We start from the raw sequence: 11,422 nt of genomic DNA on the forward strand, positions 1-11,422 counted from the left end.
GCGGCGCCCACAAGGGGTGCATGCACGGGCCTTATTTGGGGAGGCGGAGTTGGCTGCACTAATTTTCTTTGTGCAGCGCCACCTCCCCTCAACCCTGGCAGCAGGTGGCAGGCCTGGGTCCGGGTACGGCCTCCGGGAGCGTCGGCAGCGGTGGGGGAAGGTGCGCCGGGCAGTGTCGCGCATCTCTGGGGTCCGGCGCACCCAGGCACAGCTGACGCACCGGTGGTCTGAAATCCTGGACCGTGAGCAGGACCTGCTGGACCTGCTAGGAGTGGAGGTCCCGGGGCTTGGTGAGTACCTATTTAATTATTACAACTTTGTGTCTGTTCTTCTGCTCTATGTTATATATTGCGAATATCTTTTTTTCCTTCCAACCAGCTAGAATGTTGCTGCTTGCAATACATTCCAGGTTAATAACGTTTAAAAGTCTTCTGTGATTATGACACAGGTGCTCTTCTGCGCTACTACTAATCTTACTTGTTTGCAGCTTTCCGTTTGCGCTTGCTTAGCGTGATTCTTTACGAGTTTATTTTAGAGAAATTAAGTTACGTAATGCTACAGTGACTCACGTCCACTCCTTACTTTGTCCTGTCACTAATAGATAGGGGCGGATTGATACATAGGTTTAGGTACTTTGTATGAGCTTCTAATTGGTTAGTGGTATGCGTGATGCCCCCCTCACTCAGTTACGTGACGTGCTGCTAGTACGCCAGTCTTTAGAACCTTTCTAGTTTGTTCAATGAGTGGAGGTAGGCTTTGCAGTTACTTAGCAGTAGCAGATCAGCATCAATCAAACCAAAATTTGGTGTATACAAAAAATGTAGTCATGTTCATGTGTCCTCCATGATTGGATCATACACATTGTTGAGGAATACAGTCGAAATGCATACTTAATGTACAATTGGCATGCCTGGAATAGGTGGGCTAGGTTGGGTGGTACATTGTACCAATTCTTAGGCTTACTTGTAACTTAGTTTTCTGGAATCAGAATGGAAGAATGGATTACTGTTGATAAATAGTAACTTAAGTAGTCGAACTGCGAATCCCCCGATATTACATGTTGACCAGATGAGATCGGTCAATGTAGTTATTGCAATTGTTTACATAAGTGTTTTTTGACCGTTGTTGAAAAATATTGTATTTGCTTAAGTTGACACCATCCATCAATGTTTGTCTCTTTCTTATATCTTTCCTGTTCATCAGCACCCAGGGGCAGACGGGCAGGGACTGGGCAGTCGGCGGGACAGGAACACCACGAGGAGGACACCGCTGAGGGCTCCTCTGCTGGCCCCAGTAAGTCTTCTTGTTTTTAATAATATTTCTTATTCCATAACTTTTACTGCCCCATTTCTCCCGAACTATAGTGTGTTTCCAAATGCTATTTTTTTACCACCAATTATCCTTCGATCTGTACGGTTTCAAAAAGCTTATCCCTGCCTCCGCTATGATGACTGAGTACTACTACATACTATCAGTCTGTCTGTCTGTACTGTAGTAGCTAGTCTTGCCCAGTTGGCCAGTGCCACTCTTTGTGAAAGGTTGTAATATAAAACTCATATTCACCAGTAGCTCATACAATCCGTTGGGTTGTTGTCTTGTACTACTTTTTACTCTTGTTGATGTTTAGGCTTTGAAAATTCACAGCAACAGCCCTACCAGATTTCTTAATATTTTGATATGATACCCTATAGGACATACAACTGTTGTAGGGATCTTGCACATACATTTGCACCAGAAAATAGGATGTTGGTGATGGTAGGTTGGACCTTCCTTGCACACCTCAATCAGAAATTCCGCACCCACCACAATTCCACTGCTTGACTATAGTACTGTCTTGTCATACCTATTAGGTCTCGGAACCCTCCCCCCAAGATAACCAACAAGTAGACAACCCAGAACATTAACACACGCAACCTCTGTCGTGGAAGCTATTCACATGCACACCCTTACTTTAATTTGCTCAATCGTGTAAGTTAGTACACTCCACACCAAATACCACAAAGTCTATGTAAGTTTCAAATTTTTATTTCGATTTGAGAAGGTCTGTACACTGTTTTCTTAGCAGCACCAACCGGCAAATCAATAACATTAAAACAATATACATTGTTACACTTATACAGTTGCGAATTAAATCATGATAACTGAAGTGGTGGAAGGCAGCACCACCATCCCATAGCAATTTAGTTTATATACATTTATAAATGAAGATGTGAGTGAAGGGACCCCTCACCTCAGAAGAACCTAGTACTGGTAGTTGGTGCATCGTTCAGAAGCTCTGGTTCGTAGAAGCGAATCTTGCGTCTGTAATGCGAAAAAAGAAATGGTGTGCGTTAGTATATTGCAACTTGCAAGCATTTCTCAGCCGTGCCAAAAAGCGTAGCATCTATGGATAAGCAATATGGACTAACAGTAACAGTAGTACACCAGTTCTTCCTAAAAAAATGGCTTGTTAATGTTTGTTGACCGCCTGTACGCAGCGCGTAGACTAGACAGTAGCAGTGTGAGGCAGGTCATGTGGGCTCAAAGGTGTCTTAAGAAGCTGCAAGGTAAAGGTAACGTCACATGTGCATGGCTAGGGCTAATCAAGCAAATGCTACAATGATCATATAACTTAGTGTCTACTCTACTACTACCTGATTTGTACTAGTGATTTATGTTAGTATTAACTCATTTTTCAACCTTGCTACTGATCAATAGGGGGGAGGTGTATATGTTGCCTAATAAATGTGTAATGTTTTCTAGGCGCACTACCGACCACCATTGCTGGGGCCAGCGAAGGCGACGCAGAGGGCGAGGATGCGGCAGTTGCAGATAGCAACGGAGGGGGAGTGGCAGCACCAGTGGCAGGCGGTGGTAAGTTAGATTCATAATCTTTAACTATTGTTGAACTTGACAGCACACTCACTGCAAAGGTGTACTGTATGTATATGTATACTGTAAAGTTGTGAATTAGGGCCCCATTAGGATGGTGGGCGTATTGCCCCTGCCGGGCTGGCTGGAATTCACTGCCGTCACAGCAGGGGCAAACCTCCCGCCATCCCTGTAGAAAATATTCAGACATGTCTAGGCGGAAAAGGGTTCAATATGGCGGTGGTGTCTCTCTCACCACACCGGCAGCCATATAATCTGCATTTTGGAATGCCTTTGCGTGGCGGCATTACCGTCCGCCACGGAAAGGCATGCACACATTGCAGAGTATGCTTGGGGGCCCCCATGGAGGGTACCTACCGATGCTATGGTACCCCCCCGACTTTCAAAGCAAAACGTGACAGGCTCCGTGCGAGGCCCGTCATGTTGTGCTTGGAAAAGCAGCACAACATTTTAGCATTGCTTTCAGCAAAGCCAACCAGAATTTAAATTTAAAATAACAGGGTGCGCCCGCCACTGTGCCGGGCGCATCATCCTAATTAATTGTCCCCACGGGACCCCCACCCTTTTTTAGCAGTCGGATGGCGGGCGGACAAAGTCCGCCCGCTATCCGATGTCGTAAGTAAGTATTAGTTCTTGGGGACGTTTGAAGAGTGAACTAGAAGACTAGAATTCCCTTTAATTGGTATAGGACTAGGAGCCAGAGTATTGAGTAACCAATGGCCTCATCTATCTGATTTCAACTCCGCTTTGAAAGTTTTATGGAGAAGAGCACCTGGTGCACTGTTCAACTAAAAAGTGTAAGACAGGTGGAAGGAAGAAGGACGGGCGACATTTAAAATGTTATGTACTACTGTGCTTTATTTTATAGTGCTACTCTACCATGCCACTATGTGTGTAAATAATTACCTTGTCCTACTGTTTTATTAAGACTATATTTTACAATTGTCTTGCTTTTTCTTTTTGATACACAGCTACTCCAAAAATCAACCGGAAGGAGTTGGCCGCCAAGGCACGGCGCCGGAAGCTGGAGGCAATCCAGCATGAATACCGGCGGCTGGTGGTCCTAGCCGAGGAGGAGGAGGAGACTGCAGCAGCAATTCAAGCCTCCTCCAGTGCCCCGGGCCCCAGCCACCGCCCTCCAGCGGTACGGCGCCACCGTCTGGCGGCTGCCCGCCGCCACCGTGCCATCTCCGGTGCCCCCCCCCACTGTGGCTGCAACTGCCGCGGCCTTAGACGCCGCGTCGCCCATTTAGAGGACCAGATTCGTGTCCTCCTCCAGTCCCGCCCCACCAGTTAGTCCCTGTCACTGCCCCTTTTTTAATTCCTGTTCGTTCTTCACTCGTTTGGGCGTTCTCTATTTCTATGGACAGTCGTTGGGGTTAGGGAGGTGGGTGGGTTAGCTTTTGTGGGTTTAGTTTATTTGTTAGGGTCAATTAAATATATTTTTCTATGTTACATGCAATGTTGTTAATGTTTTGTAGGTGGGGTAACTGTTTTACATCACACTGTTTCTTTGCTGGTGCATGGCCGCCCATAGCGTGTGTTTGATTTCAATAATTTGCTGACTGTATAAGACACAAACAGATAGATGCGACACACCTCACTCATTGACTGGTCCTACTATGCATTCTTTGGAGTGGTGTTTGAAACTGACATCATTGACAACATGTCCATTATTGATTCTGCCTCCCCCAAACTTCTCTCTTACCGGTGCTTGATGTTTATGTCCAACTGTGGCACAGCACTGGCTGCATGGTGAAGATGGTTTCCTTTTTCATACATGCCATGATTGGGGTGGTGGTGGTAGTATAGTAGTAGTAGTATACACTGGCAGGGTAGCAGCATTTCCAAAAAAAGAAAAGGAGATAGTCAATCGCCTTTGAGAGACTGTTAGAGGAGTAGTTGAATGAAGTACATCACAGAATTTACCGAGCAACAATTATATGCTCAAATATTTGACAAAAAAACTGAATGCTGGTTATTATGAGGATAGCCTACTAGACAGAGTTACAAACTATAGTTTTGTCGACTTGGCTATGCCTACAGTCTAACAGTTAGTGCTGTATATGAGGAATGACAACAAACAAATCCAATCAATGCCGGCAATTCATGCTGAGGTATATGTTCCTTTGTTAAATAAAATAACCTGTGAAATATCCTACTCATGGGTGGGCAAGCAGAAGAAGATCATCGCTCTGCATTGAAATTGAAGTAGTGTTGCTTTCACCACATCCGCCCCAGCAAGTGTCTGATTAAGTATTGGTGTACATTTAATTTAGTTACACCTCGACAATAAGTCACACAGCCCGGGGGAAGAGGGTTAGGGTCCGTTGATTGGATGGGAAGGGGGATTTTGGGAAAGGTTTGACATAGAAAAACAGTATGCATACATAGACAAACAAACGACAATCATTGAAGACTACCATACCATATCCATTCCATATGTTAAGGTATAAAAAAGGAAATGCATGCATGATGAGACCCGGATTACATACACTTCTATTTCTTGTTCTGTTCCGGCCTTAATACTTTAACAGATAGCAAATAGAAATTTAAAATATTGGTAGTGAAGAATCGTAAACACAGAGCAAACGTAATGATGATTGATAACAACAACTCCAAGAACACACTGTTGTAAAGAATGTATACAAGATATTAATCAAATTATTTAAAAGAAGTGAAAAGTGGATACTGTTACTGTCTTATCCTGGTCAAAAATGTGGACTGGTTTTTTGCATCTCGGCATTCCTCTTGCTCCTCTCGTCCATCAATCTTGGGTGTGTCGCCTCACCACTCGCCACTGCCTGGCTGAAATAAAAAGGTGATTGATTGGTAAGGTAATTAATATGCATTGTAATGTTTTACAAAGTTTTGGACAAGGCCCGGCCTGTAATTTTAGATTGAAAACCAAAGGGGATATTCAGAAAGAAAGTGAAAACAAATGCACAAGTGATGGTGTAGTGCAACAAGAACACTTTCCGAGGTGGCATGTATGCATATGCATCATCTCTACTGTAGTCTGTTTCCAGCATAGACCTTCAACAGTAACAGGAGAGATCAGGCCCACAGTGCTTACCATTAGCACATCCTACGTTAACACTTTAGAGTCCTTTTTTTTTTTCTCTCAAAGAGTTGGACAAACGCAAAGCACATTATCCATTCCAGACATAGCATTTTACAGTTAAAGTTAGTAAAATCAATGCACTGCAGTCATCCCACCGCTACACTCTATTCAACTTCTACACAGACATTTGGGTGTGCTGTGGTTGTGGTTCACGTGTTTACCTTTAGGCTTTTCCGTTTTATGCCACTCATGAAACATCCTCCTGACTTCATCATCAGCTCTGATACTTCTACTGACTGAAGATCGGCCTGCAGTACAAGTGTAATTTTTATAACACAACAAGAGTAGAAATATAAATATTACTGACTTGAGTCATTCTTTATTGTGTACAGAAAGATAGATTAACACTAGTACACTTTGACATCACTTTGTGCACAACAAACAACGCAAACACAAAGACCAATAGCTCAGAGTCAGGTGTCCAATGCATGCCATTAATTATCATCATTTATTACCTGTTACTTCTCATCTTAAGTTAACGGGCAGTCTCTTTCGCCATCATCATGACGGACGGTGCTGTTAAGTCACAGTCATTTGCATTGCGCAGATTGAGTGAGTCCCCTTCCTGTATTGAATTAAAAGCAATGTATCACCAAGATGCAGGAGAAGTACACATTTCTTGTTTGCCAGAAGAGGAAAATTAGTAATTACTAGTGTGTTCTGTAGAAAGTTGATTAGTGGCAGTGCACAATTACATCAATTCATGCGCAACACACCACAAAATCTACATCATTCAGTCTGCTATTCTGCGGCCAATGCATGGCATCAATCATTACCTGTTGCATCTCATCTCGTTAACGCTGCAGGCCGTCTCTTTCGCCATCATCATGATGGACGGTGCTGTTAAGTCACAGTCATTTGCATTGCGCAGATTGAGTGAGTCCCCTTCCTGTATTGAATTAAAAGCAATGTATCACCAAGATGCAGGAGAGAAGTACACATTTCTTGTTTGCCAGAAGGGGAAAATTAGTAATTACTAGTGTGTTCTGTAGAAAGTTGATTAGTGGCAGTGCACAATTACATCAATTCATGCGCAACACACCACAAAATCTACATCATTCAGTCTGCTATTCTGCGGCCAATGCATGGCATCAATCATTACCTGTTGCATCTCATCTCGTTAACGCTGCAGGCCGTCTCTTTCGCCATCATCATGATGGACGGTGCTGTTAAGTCACAGTCATTTGCATTGCGCAGATGTAGTGAGTCCCCTTCCTGTATTGAATTAAAAGCAATGTATCACCAAGATGCAGGAGAAGTACACATTTCTTGTTTGCCAGAAGAGGAAAATTAGTAATTACTAGTGTGTTCTGTAGAAAGTTGATTAGTGGCAGTGCACAATTACATCAATTCATGCGCAACACACCACAAAATCTACATCATTCAGTCTGCTATTCTGCGGCCAATGCATGGCATCAATCATTACCTGTTGCATCTCATCTCGTTAACGCTGCAGGCCGTCTCTTTCGCCATCATCATGATGGACGGTGCTGTTAAGTCACAGTCATTTGCATTGCGCAGATTGAGTGAGTCCCCTTCCTGTATTGAATTAAAAGCAATGTATCACCAAGATGCAGGAGAGAAGTACACATTTCTTGTTTGCCAGAAGGGGAAAATTAGTAATTACTAGTGTGTTCTGTAGAAAGTTGATTAGTGGCAGTGCACAATTACATCAATTCATGCGCAACACACCACAAAATCTACATCATTCAGTCTGCTATTCTGCGGCCAATGCATGGCATCAATCATTACCTGTTGCATCTCATCTCGTTAACGCTGCAGGCCGTCTCTTTCGCCATCATCATGATGGACGGTGCTGTTAAGTCACAGTCATTTGCATTGCGCAGATGTAGTGAGTCCCCTTCCTGTATTGAATTAAAAGCAATGTATCACCAAGATGCAGGAGAAGTACACATTTCTTGTTTGCCAGAAGAGGAAAATTAGTAATTACTAGTGTGTTCTGTAGAAAGTTGATTAGTGGCAGTGCACAATTACATCAATTCATGCGCAACACACCACAAAATCTACATCATTCAGTCTGCTATTCTGCGGCCAATGCATGGCATCAATCATTACCTGTTGCATCTCATCTCGTTAACGCTGCAGGCCGTCTCTTTCGCCATCATCATGATGGACGGTGCTGTTAAGTCACAGTCATTTGCATTGCGCAGATTGAGTGAGTCCCCTTCCTGTATTGAATTAAAAGCAATGTATCACCAAGATGCAGGAGAGAAGTACACATTTCTTGTTTGCCAGAAGGGGAAAATTAGTAATTACTAGTGTGTTCTGTAGAAAGTTGATTAGTGGCAGTGCACAATTACATCAATTCATGCGCAACACACCACAAAATCTACATCATTCAGTCTGCTATTCTGCGGCCAATGCATGGCATCAATCATTACCTGTTGCATCTCATCTCGTTAACGCTGCAGGCCGTCTCATTCGCCATCATCATGATGGACGGTGCTGTTAAGTCACAGTCATTTGCATTGCGCAGATGTAGTGAGTCCCCTTCCTGTATTGAATTAAAAGCAATGTATCACCAAGATGCAGGAGAAGTACACATTTCTTGTTTGCCAGAAGAGGAAAATTAGTAATTACTAGTGTGTTCTGTAGAAAGTTGATTAGTGGCAGTGCACAATTACACAATTCATTCATGCGCAACACACACAACAAAATCTACATCACTCAGTCTGCTTTTCTGCGGACAATGCATGGCATCAATCATTACCTGTTGCATCTTATTTTCAGTTAATGGCCAGTCTCTCTCGGCTCTGAAGGAGGATAGCTATAGAAGTCATCAGATTCATGGTCCACTTGTTTTGGAAGGACGAGGAAAGTTTGAATTTGTTGTTACCATCATCCAATCATCATTCATGAGGGAAATGGAATTGACCAGGAGATGCAGTATGATCGAGCGGAGGAGCTGGATTCTGAGGACTGTAGTGTCAAATGGCAGACACCTGAAACTTGTATCTTAAATTAGAAGATTAGAAGACGGTGATAATGCATTGGTTGCGATTCACAAGTTTATAACCGGAACAACAGACACAAACAAAGGGAGAAAAAAGGGAGGAAGACAGTAAGTGCGAGCCTAATTGTCAGGGAAGTATAGCTCGTCCTCAAACTCTGGGGGATCTTCCAGTAGTAGGTAATCATCTGACACAATACTTCCGTCACCTGAGCCGCTGTCCTCATCTTCCTCTGTTGATTCATGCATTGTGTAATTCGGTGGTATGAAGTGCTGATTCATTTTGATCATTGTTAACCTCTCCACGTTTTTGGGAGATAGACTGGTCCTTCTCAAGGTTACAATGGAACCTGCAGCACTGAAAACACGTTCGGAAGAGACATTTGCGACAGGGCAAGCCAGATAGCTTATCGCCAGCCTGCTGAGCTGTGGCCATTCAGACCTTTTCCTATGCCAATACTGCACTGGGTTTTGATCAACGTACACCTCTGTTAGGTCGTCCAGATAGGCCTGGACCATCCGCTCAATGTTCAGGGTTGCTGCTGGTAAGCTTTTGTGCTGTTTTTTCTGTGCATCAGCACTGTGCTTAAGGCCCATCTTTACATACCAATCTGATAATGATTGTACTCGGCAGAATGATCCAGTTATTGTTTTTGTAGTCGATGGTGATGGTGAGTGTTGCGATTGTGAGCCAACCGCACTGCCCTCAGCCGACGAAGTTGCACTTGATTCTGCATGGCCTGCTTCAGTATCAGTACTTGTTGTGGGTTGATGTGGCGGGCTTTTAATTAGCAGCCCTTCATTTTCAAACTTGATGGCTGCTTCAGCTATACAACTTTTGTAGCGGGCAACATCAGTGTCGGAAAAAGAACGGAATAGTCCTAATTTTGCACGTGGATCCAGAATTGTGGCACAAATGTAATGTTCTTGTGACAAAATTTTATTTTGTATCCTTACATTTTCTGATAAGCGCCTGGATAAGCTCTCCACCAAGTCATGGGCTTGCCTTCTGTCCTCTACACCTTTGTAGGATTCAGACACATTATTCAGCTCATGCTCTAGCATTTGCAACAATGGGATAGCTTGGCCCATTGCACAGTCCTCCTTGCTGACTTCACGTGTGAAGACCTCAAAAGGAGACAGCATCTCAGTGAGGCATTGAATTAGGGTCCATTGCTCCCTCTGAAGGGTCATGCCTTTAACACTAGCATCACTGCTTCTGTACCAGACATAATCATTGAGTGACCTGTGCTGTTCGTACAGACGATCAAGCATGTAATACGTTGAGTTCCAACGTGTTGCCACCTCCTGGATGAGTGCCTTGACTGGCACCCTACGCTCACGTTGGAGGATCCTCAGCTGCTTCCGAGCTTTAAAAGAATGGCTGAAATGAGTGCATATTCTTCGGCAGATGGACAGTAAATTGCTTACTATGGGTTCTTTTTTCAGAAAGTCTTGCACTATAATGTTTATGCAGTGTGCCAAACACGGAACCCTGAAATAGGAACCAAGTTCCATTGCCTTAAGTACATTACTGCCATTGTCTGTGGCAACAAAACCAATACCAAGCCCTCTGGGCTGCAGCCATTCCAAAACCTTGGTGCGAAACTCTTCTAAAATGTTTTCAGCCGTATGAGATTTCTCCATGGCGAACATGGCTACAGTTGCATGTTTCCGAGTACCTTCAAAAATCGCAGCTGTGTCAACAACACCTCGTGCAGATAGTTGATCTTTAACCCCCACAAAAGAGATCCAGTGTGCAGTGATACACATGTAATCTGTGGCTTGGCAACTGGTCCACATGTCTGTTGTCAGGTGGATATTGTGCACAGCACTCTTCTGCAAAGCTTGTCCAACCAATTCCAGCACATCATGATGTAGTGCCGGAACAGCAATTCTTGCGAAATAGGACCGGCTTGGAACTTTCCATTTCGGGCAGATGGCAGACACAAATTCAAGGAAACCCACCCCTTCCACAAATGAAAAAGGAAGAAGGTCCAGCGCTAACATTTTAGCCAGCTTCACATTGTACAATCGTGCCGTTGGGTGGTTGCGTTGTAACTGCCCGTCCAACCTAAACATGCTGTCAATGGTAGGCTGGCTTACTTTCCTTAGTGGTGCCATTAACCCACTAAGGCTCAACGACACAGATTGTCTCATTGAGGTACTCGCCGGTCGCCTTGGTGTCTCACCCACACTCTGAGTATGGCTCTTACTGCGGTGCCACTCTGATGTTACTGAGGAGGATGTGGGCGTTACCACTGCAGTGACTGCACTACTGGAGACAAGGCTAGAAATGCCTCCCTGTTCTTCACCTGCCACCACAATAATATCGCTCCCTGATTCCTGACCAACTTCAAAGGGTTTAGTTTTCCTACTTTCTTTTAACTTAAGTAGGTGATCCTCCCACACAATAGTGTGGTGTATTCTGAGATGACTTGTTTGTCCTCCGGTAC

At 44.0% G+C, this 11,422-nt stretch overlaps 1 long non-coding RNA gene across 1 annotated transcript; it reads left to right on the top strand.

Moving 5' to 3' along the window:
• Nucleotides 1-1,199: 1,199 nt before the first annotated feature.
• LOC146810009 (uncharacterized) lies at nt 1,200-4,227 on the top strand. The gene is made up of 3 exons (XR_014965619.1): nt 1,200-1,293; nt 2,743-2,853; nt 3,843-4,227. It is a non-coding gene; the product is annotated as an uncharacterized LOC146810009 (long non-coding RNA).
• The last annotated feature ends 7,195 nt before the right edge of the window (nt 4,228-11,422 follow it).

The sequence above is a fragment of the Triturus cristatus genome, chromosome 7, assembly GCF_964204655.1.
Source record: "Triturus cristatus chromosome 7, aTriCri1.1, whole genome shotgun sequence".
In the NCBI taxonomy this organism is placed as follows: domain Eukaryota; kingdom Metazoa; phylum Chordata; class Amphibia; order Caudata; family Salamandridae; genus Triturus; species Triturus cristatus.